Below are 17,197 nucleotides of genomic sequence, written 5' to 3'. Positions count from 1 at the left end.
GAAAAATATATGGAAGCAGCTGAATCCAGCCTGTGGGGGACAGATAAGTAAAAGGCAGATTCAGAGGATGTGGGAGGAATACTCTCAAGAGGTAGGCCAATGAAGGGAACTAGATAAATGATGTATAAGATGGAAATTAATTTATTGTCAAGAGGGAGAATGATATTTATTATTGTTTTTATTTTAATGATAATATACTAGGAAGACTGTATATTCTTGGATAAGAGGTAAGCAAGATCATTAGGAAGGAAGAACTTGATTGAATATATGGTAGCAAGAAGCCAAGTCCTTGAGAAAGAAAGAAAACTCAGTATAAAAGCAGGAATTGCTTTCAGATTGTGGAGACCGTTGTAGTGTGAGAGTGAGAACAACCCTCACAGGCCTTCAACTGTGGGGAACATAACCAAACAACTGGGTGATAGGGGCAAAATTAGATAAAAAGGGAAAATTAATGAGAACATAAATGTAAAATTTCAAAGAAAATATTTACTGTCATTATAATGAATGAATTCCAGGAACCTGAGGTTGCTAACAGCTGAACATACAAATAGCTTTTTTTTTTTTTTTTGAGAAATTAATCTCTGAGAGAAATTAATATTATCAGTGAAAACTAAAAGATTTTGAGGAACCCCAAACATTGGAAGAGTGGATAGTGAATGGTGGTGGTGGTGGTAGGAGGGTGGTATTGGTGAAAATTAGTCAATATAAGTAACAATATTATGACTCAAGCTAAATATGCCCATTTCCTGGCTATTCAGGGACTCTGAAGAAGAAGGTGTTGCGTCTATTACCAATCTACCTACCAGTGTGCCATCTCACCCCTCAGTGAGTTGGAAGCCAGAATTATCCATCGATTATGTCTTCACAAATTCAAGGAGAGAATCTCTCCCATAAATTATCACAGTGATATTAGTAAAGAAAATGAATGTAGGGCATATAGAAGCCAATTAATGTCCCAAACAATTAATATCTAATGTTACAATAAACCTGGAAATGGAATATTACTCAGCCATAAAAAAGAATGAAATAATGTCATTTGCAGCAACATGGATGGATCTAAAGATTATCATACTGAGTGAAGTCAGACAGAGAAAGACAAATATCAAATGATATCACTTATATGTGGAATCTAAAAAATTGGTACAAGTGAACAAACCTACTTACAAAACAGAAATAGAGTCACAGATGAAGAAAACAAACTTATGGTTAGAAGCAGGTAAGGGGAGCTAGGGATAAATTGGGAGATTAGGATTGACATATACACACTACTATATATAAAATAATTAACTAATAAGAACTTACTGTATAGCACAGGGAATTCTGCTCAATACACTGTAATGACCTATATGGGAATAGAAGCTAAAAAAGAGTGGATATATGAATTTGTATAACTGATTCACATTGCTGTACACCTGAAACTAACATAATATTGTAAACCAATCATAGTCCAATAAAATTTAACTTAAAAAACTAAACCTGGAAAAAACAATACTTGTTGGAAGGAGAGATGTAGAAGAGTTGGTGAGTATTTTAGAATGCTTTCCAAGCAATTCTGTTACAGCCTCACCCCTCATCCTAGACAGCTTACCTCATTTTGTGTAGTTTAGCTCATGGAAGGCAACAACACTTTCTTACAAAGTGTCCCTGACTGTTATAGTCAAAATGAACAATATTCAAATGCTGCACTCCAATGCACCAATGGTGTATTTGACTCAGTTGTATCGTCTATCTTAATTAAGTCTTTAACTTTTATATTTCTACTGTATAAGCAAGGATACTGATCTACTACTACAAAGCTAAAACTTTTGTCAAATGATATAAGTAACACTTCCTTAAAAGAAACAGAACTGGGGCTTCCCTGGTGGCACAGTGGTTGAGAGTCCGCCTGCCGATGCAGGGGACACGGGTTTGTGCCCCGGTCCAGGAAGATCCCACATGCTGCGGAGCGGCTGGGCCCGTGAGCCATGGCTGCTGAGCTTGCGTGTCTGGAGCCTGTGCTCCATAACGGGAGAGGCCACAACAGTGAGAGGTCCGCGTGCCACACACACAAAAAAAGACACAGAACTGTTCCTTTAGCTATAGTAATAAGCCACTTGTCACAAATTGATTGCATCAGTACAGAATGGATCTGATTCAGTGGTTAAGACTAAAATAACCCAAACATTTCAAAGTCAATTCAATTATTTTCACAATCTTAAATCCACTAAATTGGATTGCACTAACTTATTTAGGTTAGGAATGATCTATTTCAAAGCACTTACTATTATTTTTATTTGAGATGGAAATTAATCATTTGTGGGAGCTCATCCTGAAAACAGTCTTTTTGAAAGGAAGCTGATATTGTCCAAAATTACTTATTGACTTTTCTCTGATTTAGAAAGTTGAATAGTGATAGGTGAACACAATAGGTTTTTAGAAATGTTAATTATTTTATTGTGGTTAACAGGAAAACATTCAGATAATTTGGTTATACAGAAAGGGTCTCAAAGTGTCTATTGTCTGGAAATAAGACAGTAATGTAGAAATAAATCTGTCCTGCTGTTTTCAATCTGATGCTCTCAGTATTGTAATAAAATCAAACAGTAATGATTGTTATGTATACAAATAAAACCCCTTAGGTTGTAATCATGGAAATGAATATTGACTTGTCAAACTATCGTCCATGTTACCATATGTGACAGTGGGAGATTGCAGAGTTTACAATGTACCATGACTAAGTGAAACTCAACTTAATTGGAAATATATGTAAGTTTTATTATATTTTATGAATATTTTGAACTGATAATGATGAAGCTTTTTGACCTAACCAGAATTAAATTACAACAGCTGTGATATCTCCATCCCAACCCATGTCAAATGAACACAGCACTTCGAACATCTGTTCTGCAATAAAAGAGGGCTAACTGCTGCAATCTCAATGACATTCCAGTAGAATTGCCAGATTCCAACAGAGAGCAAAGAAAGAAGAAGCAAGTCGGAAGAATTTAGTATTCACCAAAGTAAAATACAATTTTTTTTCAAAAAGAAAAATATTGAAGAATTTTTCAGTGAACTAGTTTATAAGTTTAAGATGTTTAAACATAGATGAAGTATTTATTCCTTAAATACATAAGTATATAAATGTATATAAGTATATAAATATAATGTATATAAGTATACATTATATTGTATATAAGTATATGTATATAAGCATACATATATAATATATATAATTTAATATATATAATATAATGATTATATATTATATAATGTATAATTATATATATATTATATAGAATTGTATAATTATATATAATATGTATATATACATATATGTATAAGTATACATATATGTATATAAGTATACAAATGTATAAGTATACAAATATAATGTATATAAGTACTTATAATGTATATAAGTATACAAATATAAATTTATAAGTATATAAATGAATGAATAAATAAATAAACAAGCACGGTTTCTAGAATTCCTCAAAGTAGAATTAGAGGGCCTGGGTACAAACCCCTTTGGAAATCTTATGAAAGCTATAAACCTTTTCCAAAGGGAATATAATACATATTCAGAAAATGATTTCAAGGCATACATTTATTCTCACATTCCCTCCTCAAGTATCTAAGGTTAGAACATCTGTTCGATAGTTTGGGTTTTATTTGTTTTTTTGTGTGTTCATGTTAAGAAACAAGACAAAGAAAAAAAATGATAAGTGAAAAATAGCCATATTAATATCTGTAATTATCATTAATACATTGCACATTAAAAATCTCTAATTGAAATTTCAAGTCAAATTTGAGAAAACTAATTAACCAAAAACCTTGAGACAAGTGGAAATTGTTCATGTGCAACATAAAAGCCATATGTTCATTAAAGCCATTATGAACCATGTATATGGCATATGTTACATAATGTATGGTTTCATGATATTAAAACGATCTCTTTAAAAATTTCTATTTAAAGTTATTGAGAGCTTCCCTGGTGGTTCAGTGGTCAAGAATCTGCCTGTCAATGCAGAGGAACATGAGTTCAAGTGCTGGCCCGGGAAGATCCTACATGCCGTGGAGCAGCAAAGCCCGTGCGCCAAAATTACTGAGCCCGCGCGCCTAGAGCCCATGCTCCACAACAAGAGAAGCCACCGCAGTTAGAAACCTATGCACGGCAACGAAGAGTAGCCCCCCACTTGCTGCAACTAGAGAAAGCTCACACACAGCAATAAAGACCCAATGCAGCCAAAAATAAATTAATTAATTAAATAAATTTAAAAATTATAAAGTCTTGAAATTTGGTGCTTTAGATTTCAAGGATAAATCAAAATGTTGTCAGACATGCTAGAACATAACGCTGGATGTTGAAAAAAAGAAGTTTGAAGTAAATATCAAAAAGAGTGAGCAGGGCTTCCCTGCTGGCGCAGTGGTTGAGAGTCCGCCTGCCGATGCAGGGGACGCAGGTTCGTACCCCGGTCCGAGAAGATCCCACATGCCGCGGAGCGACTGGGCCCGTGAGCCATGGCCGCTGAGCCTGCGCATCCGGAGCCTGTGCTCCGCAACGGGAGAGGCCACAGCAGTGAGAGGCCTGCGTACCGCCAAAAAAAAAAAAAAAAAAAAAAAAGAGAGAGAGCATAAGATGTGCATATAAATCATGAGTGAAAGGAAGAAAGTAAGAAGCATCTAAGAAAGTTTTTAGTAATCAGTAGGCACTGCCTTTTTTTAAGGAAATAATCAACAATAACTTATAAAGAATTAATATCAGAAAAAATGGGGTTTTGTTTTAAAAATATTAAATCAATTTATTGAGATATAATTGATACACAAAAGCTATAGATAGTTAACACATTGGGTTGACCAAAAAGTTCATTCGGGTTTTTCTGTAACATTTTATGAAAAACCCAAATGAAATTTTTGGCCAACCCAACACAAATTTTTGGCCAACATATGACTCAATGAGTTTGAAGAAAAATAGGCATTGTTTTTATGATAAAGCTATTTTGAAGATTTAATGAGGAAGAAGATTCAATTTTCCTCCTTGGCATCTGTAGGGTGCCTCCATGATACTGGCCTAATTCTGCTTTGCATTCAGGGTGTTCATGACCAATACTACCCTGGTCAACAACATCACCACTTTGAGATGTCTCTCCCTGGCTGCCTCCTCAGTGCCTTCTCAGCCACTTGTTCCTTAATTTGAAAAGATATTGAGTCTTCTCCTCAATCTTGTCAATTTCCCTCTTCCATTTGAAAAACATAATTCTCGGACCTATTTTCATCACTTTTGAAATTCAAACAAAATTATACATCTCACCTAAATACAAACATATAAACATTAGGACAAATTCTGCTTTATTTTCAAACTCTTACAACAAATTCCATCTTCGATACACAGCCTTTCATAAAATTACTTTTTCCCATCACTACTAGGGACTCACTTGCCTTGAGGAAATATGAAAAGTCTTCTGCCCAGCATAAAAGAAACTCTGTGATCAAGCTTTGGCTAGCCATTCAGGATTAATTGTTTGCATGGCATCACATTACAATACATGACTCCTTGATTCTGACTTCCTATCATTACTCTGTATATAGCATACCATTTCTCTGTCCCATGCTTTCTTCTAAAGTTCCTTTGTCTATCTTCCATCCACAATTGTCATATCATGAATCACATTCTGCTAAAATAATTCTCCTCAACCTTCTTTCCCCAGAGCCTAAGTAAGGTCATTCACATCTTTTATTCCATGTATACATGCCTAAATTTTATCACTTACCACTTTTTTTTGTAATTACATTCAACAATTACTTCCATCTCTGCCAGTTGACTATAGTCTACTCTTGAGCAGAAACTGTGGTATTCCATTTTGTGACCTTAGCACACAGCATAAAACCATGCACACCATGGACAAAGCATTTGCTTATTACATGAAAGAATTCAATTGAGAAGACTCTTGGTGTGGTGGCAAAAGCATACATGATTTGGTATTAGACCGTTCTGGATTAAAGTTTTAACTCTATCAGTTATCAGTTCTGTGACATTAGGTAAGAAAAATTATCTTCTGATTCACAAATATTACTCATCTGGAAAACTAGATTAACAGTGAATGGAACTTTGTAGTTTATTGAAAATCAGGATAATGTATTTTAATGTAACAAATAAGGATTAAAGCATGGAGAAAATAAGAAAACATTATTTTCCCTCTATTCCCATTGCTAGTGTTAAATCTGCTTACGGAATTTTTTTTTTTAAAAAAAGGACTTTAAAGGAAGATCTGACTTCTCAAAAATGAATGGACAGAAATAGGTAACCAGAATCTCTCTCCAGTGACCTCAATTTATGGTTATTCAATCCTTGCTTTGGAATCTCTTAAGAGGACAGTTATAATTCTTCATTTAATAAAACTGCATATACTTATAAAAGTAAAAAGATTTTTAAGTTTCCAGCCTTAAGAGATTTACTTTAAAATGCATTTAAATGTATGGCTATTAAAAAAAAAAAGTCTTTGAGCCCTTTTGTTTTATATACCATTTCAAGAGACTCTAAGAAATCAGTAGTAATGTACAAAAATAATAGTACACAACATAAAAACATTAATTTTATTTTAAGAAGTTAACATTTAAATTGAGTTTGATAAACATTGATCAACAATGTAAAATCTTTGTCACACTAACACTTTTGCAACATCTTTAATATTTGAGGCAATACAGAACTTTGGCCTCGCATATGATGTGGCTGTTTATAAATAATTTTCCTCACTGTTGGATGCCAATAGACTCAGGGCCACTCAGCCAAAAAATTACAAAATTACTACTTTTTGTGATCATTTTTGTCATTTAGGTTTTCAGAGAACCGCAGCAAGTACAAATGCTATTTTGACAAAAAGGTATGTTTGGCAGAAGCCACCATCTTAGATTTGAAACTTAAAGTTTCTTCATTGATTCTTTAATTTTCTTTCCATTTAAAAAAAAATTCAAAAGTAGATGATAATTGCTATGGATGATTGAAAATGTTCTATAAAGTTTCCTGGAAAAAATATTCTGGAGATTTTTTGGGAGAGTGGTTTCATTTTTCTGTAATTTTTACAGAAAGAAATTTGGTCATAAAAACCTACCTCTATGTTAAATAGTTACCATACGAGTCAGTAATTCCATTCCTAGATATCTACTCAAGAGAAATAAAAACACGTGTCAACACAAAACCTGTACATGAATGTTCTCAACAACACTATTCATAATTGTAAAGAAATAACCCAAATATCCATCAACTGATGAATGTATAAATAAAATGTGATTATATACATGCAATAGAATATTATCTGCAAATAAAAGGCATGGAATACTGCTACATGCTACAAAGTTATGCCATGTGAAATGGACCAGTCACAGGATACTACATGCTGTATGATTCTATTTATTTAACATTTCCAGATTTTATTCATATAAAATAAATAAATCTATAGAGACAGGATGTAAAGCCATGGTTGACAGGGATTGAGGATTAGTGAGGGGACAGGGAGCGACTGATAACAGATGTGAGATTTCTTTTTGGGGTGATGGAAATGTCCTAAATGAGCTCGTGTTAATGGTTGCACAACTCTATAAATATAATAAAAAACACTGAATTGTATACTCAAAACAGGTAAATTTTGTGTTTTGTAAATTATTTCAATAAAATAGCTTAAATACATATTTTCTCAAAGATTAAAGGGGTTTAATATACTAAATAGTAAAATTGTTTTATATTTTAACAAAAAATACCATGAAAAAGTAATATTAGCTTCAAAAGATAACAGTAAGTCATCTGCTTAGACATATTTATTTTAAAATATTCAAGGTTTAATATTTTTCATGGGCCTATCTTTATGAATATTAAAACATAACCACTATAAATAAGCACTAATGACTAGTTTGCAAGATATAGAAATGTAAAAACTTCAAATTTTACTTAAATCTTCCTCTTAACATACTTAAATTTGCTTTTGTATTTTAATATATAACAAAGTAGTTTCTAAGTAGGCTTTTGCTTCATTGGAGTAACTGTTAAACTAACAAAATTCAAGGAAAGATACTTGTCTATTAAAGAAATTTTTGTGTCTATATCCAACCACATCTCTTTGAAGATTTTTATATACTGTCATTCTTTTACTCTTTTCTTCTATGGCAAGCTGGCTTTGTTCCTATCACATCACTGAAGTTTATGTCTACATAATCATATATAGCTTACTAGGTCCATCAAAGAGTAAATCTTTTCAGTTTTAGCTGTAGACATCTTAGCCTCATCTCTGGCAGAGACTGTAAGATACTTTTATTTCCTATGATGTCATTGTTTGCGGCTACAGATCTAATTGTCAGTTACCTAAAATTTCAAGGACATCAGTTCCGCTTGTCAGCTGCATTCAGTTTGTATGCTGCGTGCACGGCATCCTTCTGGTCTTGTAGTTTTCTAACCCCAGGTGAGAGTTTTCCCTCCAACATGATGATACCAACACAGTGAAGCAATGTCTCTCTTTTCCACATTTACCCTATCAACCTGAGTTTTCCTTACTATTCTTTCCATACAGCTAAATTATTTGTCTTCATGGAAATTCCTTCCACTGCTGATTTCCTACCCAACCACTTTACTGTTCATAACTTCTTACCTACTATTCACCTTTTTTGATTTAAAATGTATTTTATAGGTAATTGTTTTCACACCAGGATCACACATGGTATGGAGGCCTCCCAGGTTACTGTAACCAAAGAACTTCATAAGAAATTGTACTTCCAACAGAAGCTTTGTGTAAAGCTTGATCCGATAAAATTTCCTTGAGCTTTCAAGAGAAGGAACTCTGTGGTGAAAGTTTGCTCTTGTTAAGATTACTTTTTGGCTCAGCTGTTTACAGGTTTTCACATAAAATTAATTATCAAATAAAATTTTTAAAAATGTTTAAACTACTTTTTCAACAAGTTATGTGAAACTGGAAGCACAATGCTTTGAAAATAGTGAAATACCAAAGCTGGAGAGGGCTTTCCTCTCTTTCTTTTCGGACTGAGCATATTATTTTACTTTAATGATGCTAATACATCACCAGGGAAAAAAGTACTGGTCACTTAGAGTTTATGTTATAGAGCAGTGAAAAGTTGGTGCATAGATACAATGTTTTAAGAGGACCCAGATTAGGAATAGTCGTAGGTAATAGAAGATCATGCAGTTAAGCAAAAATGGCACTTTTAGAATTCATAAAATTGTTGAACAGTAAAATTTTAAGACCTCTAGACACTGAGTCAGAAACCTGCTCTTTGAAGTGTAATTGCTGCTCTGTTTTTAAGCCTAAAGGCTGGTATAAATAAGGATTCATAAAGAACCCACAGAAACTCTGCCGTCACCCAAGAACCCTGCATTATATATAAAAAAACTGTAATCCAGAATTGGAAGGCAATCAACTCTCCCACACCCAACACAAGTCACAGTGAGTTTGAATAGCATTCTTTTAGCTTCTTTCAAAACACAAAGCTCTCTTTGCTTTTTTCCTTTTGTTTATGCATCTCGGTGTAAAACAAAAGTCAAGTACTCTTATTTGACAAGATTTTATGATCTCTTGGTCACTGCTACTCACTTACTTAGGTTTTGAAATAATACATACAATGTTGTATTTGTGTTTGAATGGTCATTTGGATGATACATCTGCTTTAATCACTTTTTATTGAAGCAACAATTCAAAAATCACAGTTAAACAGCACAGTTGTTTTTGAGGTTGCAGATGAATTATAGCTTTTCTGGACCCTGCTCTTTAACCTCAGTTCTTATTCCTGAACCCAGGCTGAAAGAGCTGCCTACATCTGGGATGTGCTGTTCTCATGGGTGAGTGAGGAACAAAATGAAACAGGCAAATCACACAAGTACATTGCATGCTTCTGCACAGTTGTGGGGAAAATTTTGTCTGCCTACACATCCCTGGGCAAAACAATATATGTTGAAGGCCCAGTCAGCAACACATTGTCAACCTCTAGGGAAGCATGGTAAGGGTGGGGAGAGAACAAAACCTGTGAACAACGAATACATTCTACCACAGTTGACCCCCTTGGTGAAAAACATTTGCTTTCCCTTAATGCAATTAAATCCATCACCTCCAAGAGATTCCAAATGCCTCATCCAATTATTCCTTCAGACTTAAAATTTGGGGCCTCATGGTCTGCATCAGGTCAGAATGCAGTTTTGCTTGATCCAGATCTGTGAACTGAAATAAGATATCTTTTCTTCCCATCACACACACACACACACACACACACACACACACACACACACAGAGTATAGAATGGTGAAACAGTAATAAGACAAATATAGTAAATTATCACATCTGGAAAGGAGGAAAGAGTAAACACCTACAAGACATTGATCAATAGCATTTCTGAAGATAAGACAAAATGTGTGAAGTCCCCCAATTCTTGACATATGAAATATTCCTTGATTAGGAGGAGGAGCTCTCTGAAACATTGCTCTCCGTGGCTCTTGGTTCTATCTTTGGAAAGTTATTCTATCAGTTTCCTTGGATGCTTTTGAAGAGAAATGAAGACTATTCACTTTGGGGTGATTAAACAGTTTTCTAAGTATGTTTTCCTGTACTTAGTAATTTGGAATCCCAGGAGTAATCTTGAATAGTCACAATATTTGTTACTCTAGACTGGTAGGATGTTAGGCAACACAACACACTCAATTTTTAAAAACATTGTACTAATTGATTCCATTCAACTCCAAATGCCCATCAATAGAAGCATGCCTCTCTCTATCTGATTAGAACCACCTTGATTTCCCAGCCTTCCATAAAATAATATCCTTGCTCTCTTTCCTAGAGCCATTCACATTAATTGAATGAATTTCTAAATGCACTATTAGTCTAATCATATTTTTTGACAAAGGATATGATGACTACATCCTTGATTGTTTTCTTTTCTGAGATTCCTTTCCTAGAATTGACGAGTTGTTTCTTCAAATCCTTGTAGTCCTGATATTCTGGATTCTTTCATTTTCTGTTTTTTAATGCTGACTGTAAACAAGCCTTTTATTTTTTCTGAGCCAACCTAATTTTTGCAATATGTATCCAATGCAGCTATTAATAAACAATTTATGCTACCAATATTCTCTCTTGGGTAAAACCTCATTTCCCAAAGCTACAGATTTATTTGACAAATTTCGTGCCTTCCAAGTTACTACAGGTGGTAGTCATACGTAATATTTTTCTGAGACATAATATGGTTGCAAACTTTAATAGCATTTTCCTCACTAGTTGGTATCCAGAAGCAAAGCTTATGCACATATTTTAAAGGTTTGCTGTGGCAGTTTGCCACTTTTGTAGATATTTCTTTTTCAGTCAGTGCTTGCTGTGGAAGCAAACAACACTAATATTCTAGAAATTATACAAACCAACATGTTTTTATTGTTCATATTAAATGATGGCTGCAGATAGGATATTGCTCGGTTAGCCTGGCTACACTTGGCTTCACCTGCCTTCTCATTCCAGAATGCAGGCTGAGGGAGAAATCCATATTTAGGACATGCTGTGGATGCGGCAGAGGGCAGAATTTCAAGAGGCAAAGGCAGAAGGCACATGAGTGCATTGAGATGTTCTGCTTTGACGTCCATGTAATATATTTCCTCAGCCTGCCTTCCATCGGCCAGGGAAGTCTCATTGTTAAAGTCAGTTGGCAATACACTCTTACAGGGAAGCGTGGCAGGATGTAAGGGAAAATACTTGAGAATCATAATACAACATTCCTCAACGTCCCATACGGGCTGAATTGTGTCCCCCACTCCAAAAATTTTATATGTTGAAATCTGAAACCCTGGTACCTCAGAATGTAATATTTACAGACAGGTTTTTTAAAAAGGTAATTAAAACGAGGTCATTAGCGTGGGCTCTCATCCAATATAACGAGTCTCCTAAGAAGAGGAAATCCAGACACAGACATGCATACAGGGAGAATGCCATGTTTTAGTTTGTTTAGGTTGCCATGACAAAATACCACAGACTAGACAGCTTAAACAATAGAAATTTATTTCTTCACGGTTCTGGAGGCTTGAATTCCCAGATCAAGGCACCATTCTCTTTCAGTTTTGCAGCCTCTTTCTGATTGGCAGTCAGTTGCCTTCTTGCAGTTCTCATAGGGCCTTTCCTCTGAGAGAGCTCCTGTGTCCTGTCCTCTTCCCACCAGTGCTATTGGATAAGAGCCCCAATTTATGACATCATTTTACCTTAAAATTATATCCTTAAAGGCCCTATCTCCAAATATAGTTACATTGGAGCTTAGGGCCTCTACTATGAATGTGGCAGAGGGGGCAGAGTTCGGGTCATAACATGCCAGATGAAGACCCAGAGAGAAGAGCCAAAGACAGAGGCCTGGAATGCATCCTTGCTGGCACCTGGATCTTGGACTTCTGGCTTTCAGAACTGAGAGAAAGTAAGTTTCTGTTGTTTAAGCCACCCATTCTGTGGTGCTTTGTTATGGCAGCTGTAGCAAACGGATACATCATCCAAAGCCTCCCACCCTCCCCTGACTCTCTGTCACAGTTCTTCAGTTATTACTCCTTTGCCCACATCCAGGATACTGTCAAAGCAGGACCCAGCTCAAAGTTGAAACAGTACATTTTAATATAGAGCCTCTAACAATAGGTTCATGTGCCTCCAGCCCTGTTTTTCCATTACTTTCACCACGTTGTACCTGCTTTATAATCTTGTAAGACTTCCAGACTCTTGATTATTTCCTAATGCATATAAAACATTGCTCATGTATTAACTTTCTTGCCTAATTATCAAATCACTTTAGGGCAACATCAACCTCGGTGAGAGGAAATATCCATTGTTTTCTCTCTCTCTTGTATTTGTTCTAAATAGGACCAATGTGGTTTAATTCTTAGTTAGGTAACTGAATATTTGTAAGACTAGAATTCTACTTAAAATGATTTAAATGAAAGTGGCTGATTAAAAGAAACCTCATGGAATGTAAGAAGTGGAGTACTAACTTCTTCAGACGGAGTGTTAGATCTAGCCACCTAGAATGGTTAAATGGTCCCCATTAGCCCATATTTCCCTCCTATTATTATTATTTCTCTCAGCCCTCTTAAAACAATAAAGCAAAGAGACCATTATACTGAGGTGGCTCTAATGCTGTGGTGGCTTACATAAGCAAGCCAAAATCAGTCTGTACATGCCTCAAGGTTACCAAATTGAACCCTATGGACAACCAATCAAAAACAGGCAACCAACTAGGTTTTAAGCTACAGCCAATCAGTAACCTTCCTGCTTTGCCTCTGGCTTTTCTCTATAAGAGTGTTTTCCCAGCTCCTGTTGGTGGAGCATGTCTAACCACTTCTGGTTTGATGGTGCCTGTTTCCAATTGATTTTTGCTCAAATAAACTCTTAAAATTTTAGTATGCTTCTGCTTATCTTTTAAAAGCCCATATCAGGATATACACTTAGAATTTTAGGTTCATCAAGGCAGGGTTTTGTCTGTTTCATTCACTGTTTTATCCCTTGTGCCTAGAACTCCATGAGGAGTAGCGTAAGTGCTAAATATAAATGAAAACAAGGACTGAAGAATACAGGGCTAGCCAGAGACACAGCCCATGACAATGGCTAATACAACTAGAAATTTCCAGTTGAGAGAAAAAGTCAGCACTGATCATAGGCTGAGACTAGAGAGCCTAGAATCTGTCATCCTTGCTGACAAACCCACTAGGTAATAGCTTTTTATTCAGTATATAGTTCCTTTTGCTGTTGCCTTGCAGGTACCAGCTGAATGAGGAGGAGAAACACTGGGTTACAGAGAAAAGGACATTTACTCACCTCCCCCCGACCCCTGTGGTACAAGGGACCAGCGTACATTGTTGGGAAAACGTAGTTTGAAACAAAATCTCCTCTCACCTCAGAGAACTTCCCTGCAAAAGCAGAGGAGAAAAAGAATAGTTTTATTATTCAATAAGGCTTAAACCAGAATGTGATACATATCACGCGTGATCTTCTAACAGATTGCAAAGATCAAATAAAATCATACCCATTTATATAGGCAAGCAGATACAACACTTTAAATACATGTTATAAGGACTTGATAGTGCCATTTGTCACACACAAATTGTCTTAAATTCACATGGTGATTGGAGTGATCACCTGTTAGCCAAAGAAATAATAAACTTCTCATACTGTTATGATAGGAAATATGTTTGCAGCATGAAACGAGGCTCCTGCAGAAGTTAGTTTCTTCTCATCCCACAGGAACTGGGGCTCCATCTTCCTTGATGATGACATTTCAGAGATGGTTGCCAAGTCATTGAGAAAGACATTCCTGGGTCATAAAGCTGATGAGAGCTTATTTAGTTTTTAAAAGATTTACATACATTTAGATGAGACAGAGAAAAATCTTACAATTATGTTTCCTAAAGTAAATGCCCTAAGAAAAATGGGGGAGTAGGGGGTGGAATCTCTCCTTATTTTCAACAGAGTGAAATGAAACTCTTATTTTTCACTTGTACTTACTGTTAAGGATAAAGGAAAAATGGCTGAGTGGTTATGTGAGGACAAGTGCCAAAGGTCATAATTTTGAACTGATGACTTGGGGCTGGTCACTTTAGGTTACTGTGTCTGTGACCTAAAGTTACTGTTTAACATTTTATTTTCTAAGAATAATTCAAGAAATTTTGGAGCTTGTTGGTATTTTCATGTGGAAAAGGGAGAAGGAGTATTGCCACCGAACAGAGTTGAAGGGACAGTGCATGAAAAAAAAAATTAGATATTTTTAAAACTATATATCTTTATCAAATTCAATCCACCTACACATGTGCACATGAGTGAAGACACACACACACACTATTTCAGAACATATTCTCAAGACCTGATGAAGATAACTTGTCAGCCATGGGAAAGCAATTTCTATATTTGTAACTGCTTAATATTTCACCAGATGCAGCTGTCACTTTTCATGTTTTACGTTATTGAAAGCAGGTTGACTGTGTAAAAGTGTGAAGGCAAAAAATAATGTGCATCATTAGTAAACCACATGTTGGCTATTTCTCTCCAAATTTGGGGAGAATGAATCTTCTCCCAGAAGGATAAGCTACCTTTGCTCTTGTCCACTCCCCTTGAAGATGCCACCCACAAAACAAGACTTACCTTCCTACTTAAAGAGAAAAGGCAGAGATCATAAATATGACAATACTCTTCAGATCTTTGTATTGTGGACTTCCAATATATATATATATTAATCCCTCATCCTATATTTATGTGTAATCTCAATAAGGTGAATAAACACACACACACACACACACACACACACACACACACACACTGAGTTGTACTATGCAGATGTTCACTGCTAAGGTAGGTAACTACCCAGTCATGTTGTCTCTATGACACAAAACCACAATTAATTGTTAAATGCTTGGGAGGCACTTTTGAGCTGACAATTCATGGACTTAGGCAAGAAGAAACTGTCCTTTGGGATCCCAGTAATACTTTCCAAACCCCGATACAAACTGGTGGCTGTGATTGGAAATCAGATGATTTTATATTTCATTACAGTAGAAGAACTTGGTGACAAAAAACTAAGCAATGCTTAAGGAAAATGAGGAAAAGAACCTCTGGCTTGGATTTATTATAAAATGCTCATTTATTAGAGGGCTTTGGGCTGAGAGAGGAGATATACACTCACTTGGCTGGAACATGGGTCATTGTTGCCATTTTTATCACAACTCAGGTCCCACATTATTTCTCTAAAATTATATTTTATTCTTACTTGCAGTTTGCTGATTGTTAGTTCTCAAACTCTTAGTTGTTTTACATTCCAACTGCATCTGTAACAATGAGAGCTCTACGCTAAAACAGGTGCCTCAAAAGAGAACAGCACTTTTGAACAAAATCTACTTTAATTACTAGGATATTAGTTCTTCTACCAAGGATGGTTTTATGTGCATGAGACAGTCTTGGAAATTGTAAGGTATGATAGCAATCACCTAACTCTATCTCCTCTACAATGCAATTCCTCTCTAACTTCTGGGTGTTCCCAATACAGGAATAATCTCCAAACCTCCCAGACTCCTTTACATAGAGACTGCATTAGGTTACAGCATGGAGGTGATTTACTTTGGGAAGTTTCCCTGCCTCCTTAAGGCTAATCTATAAGCCCTTCCTAAGTGCTATTTCTTCAGTAAGACTGTTTTACAGTTGACTCTTTTATTTCAGCGTTGCCTGCTAGACTAATTTCAGGTTCTATAAATAACCTTTATTGATCGTGTTCTTTACGGTGATGAGTTCCCAGCACAGTGTATCTCATATAGTAGATACGCAATAATTTTTTTGACTTGGTGATTGAATAGTTATATAATATTACTTGTGTCAACTCTAAAGATATTTTTGAAGATAATATGAAGATCCTAGGATAAAATTTCTGAATTTTGAACTAAGAATAATATCTTTACCCAATTGGCATGATTCATTATGGAATTAATGAAGTTTTCTAATTTAGCTTAGATTCTTAGAAGATTAGAGTTGAACATTTGATTCACGCATAAAATATGGTTGCATCCACTTTACAAATGGGCTCTCTTATTTATTTTTCTTTTTAAAAATTTTCACAGAAATTCTCATGTGACTCTATGTTATCTTGACATTAATAACTACCATACATCATCACAAAGCACCTGAAATTCATTCTGAAATAAACACAGAATGTCATTTAAAAATTTTTAGAAAAACTATAATGCCAGAAAAAATTCATTTTTTACAACAAACCCAAATCTCTTTCCTCTTAAAAATCAGAATCGTTTATGAGGGATTTTACATTATTCTAAGGCACTCTATCTTAGAAATTAAAATATATTACAATTTCTAGATTTCACTCTTCTGTATATATGCAGGATTACCTGATATTAAGCTATATGATTCTTTGATTGTGTGGAAGAAAATATTAAAATTAATACTGATTAAAGTTAAAACTGACCTTTATGGAAGACATAAGCTAATTACAGACTACTTTTACTATTGAGAGGGAAAAAAATCCTCTTTCTTAGCTCAAAGAAATTCTTTAGATATAAGCCTTAACTGGCTACAAAAATATATTAATCCATTCATGCTCATGTTTATATGAATATCCCTAACTTAACTTGTGAAACATGTTGTTTGGAAAAAACTCAAAAAACAAAACACCTGGGCACAGAAATAAAAAAGACACCAAAGTTCAGCTAATGTACTAGACA

The sequence above is a fragment of the Globicephala melas genome, chromosome 3 (genome assembly GCF_963455315.2).
Source record: "Globicephala melas chromosome 3, mGloMel1.2, whole genome shotgun sequence".
NCBI classification, from domain to species: Eukaryota; Metazoa; Chordata; class Mammalia; order Artiodactyla; family Delphinidae; genus Globicephala; species Globicephala melas.
The sequence above is the reverse complement of the archived record's forward strand: the minus strand, read 5'-3'. Positions refer to the sequence as shown.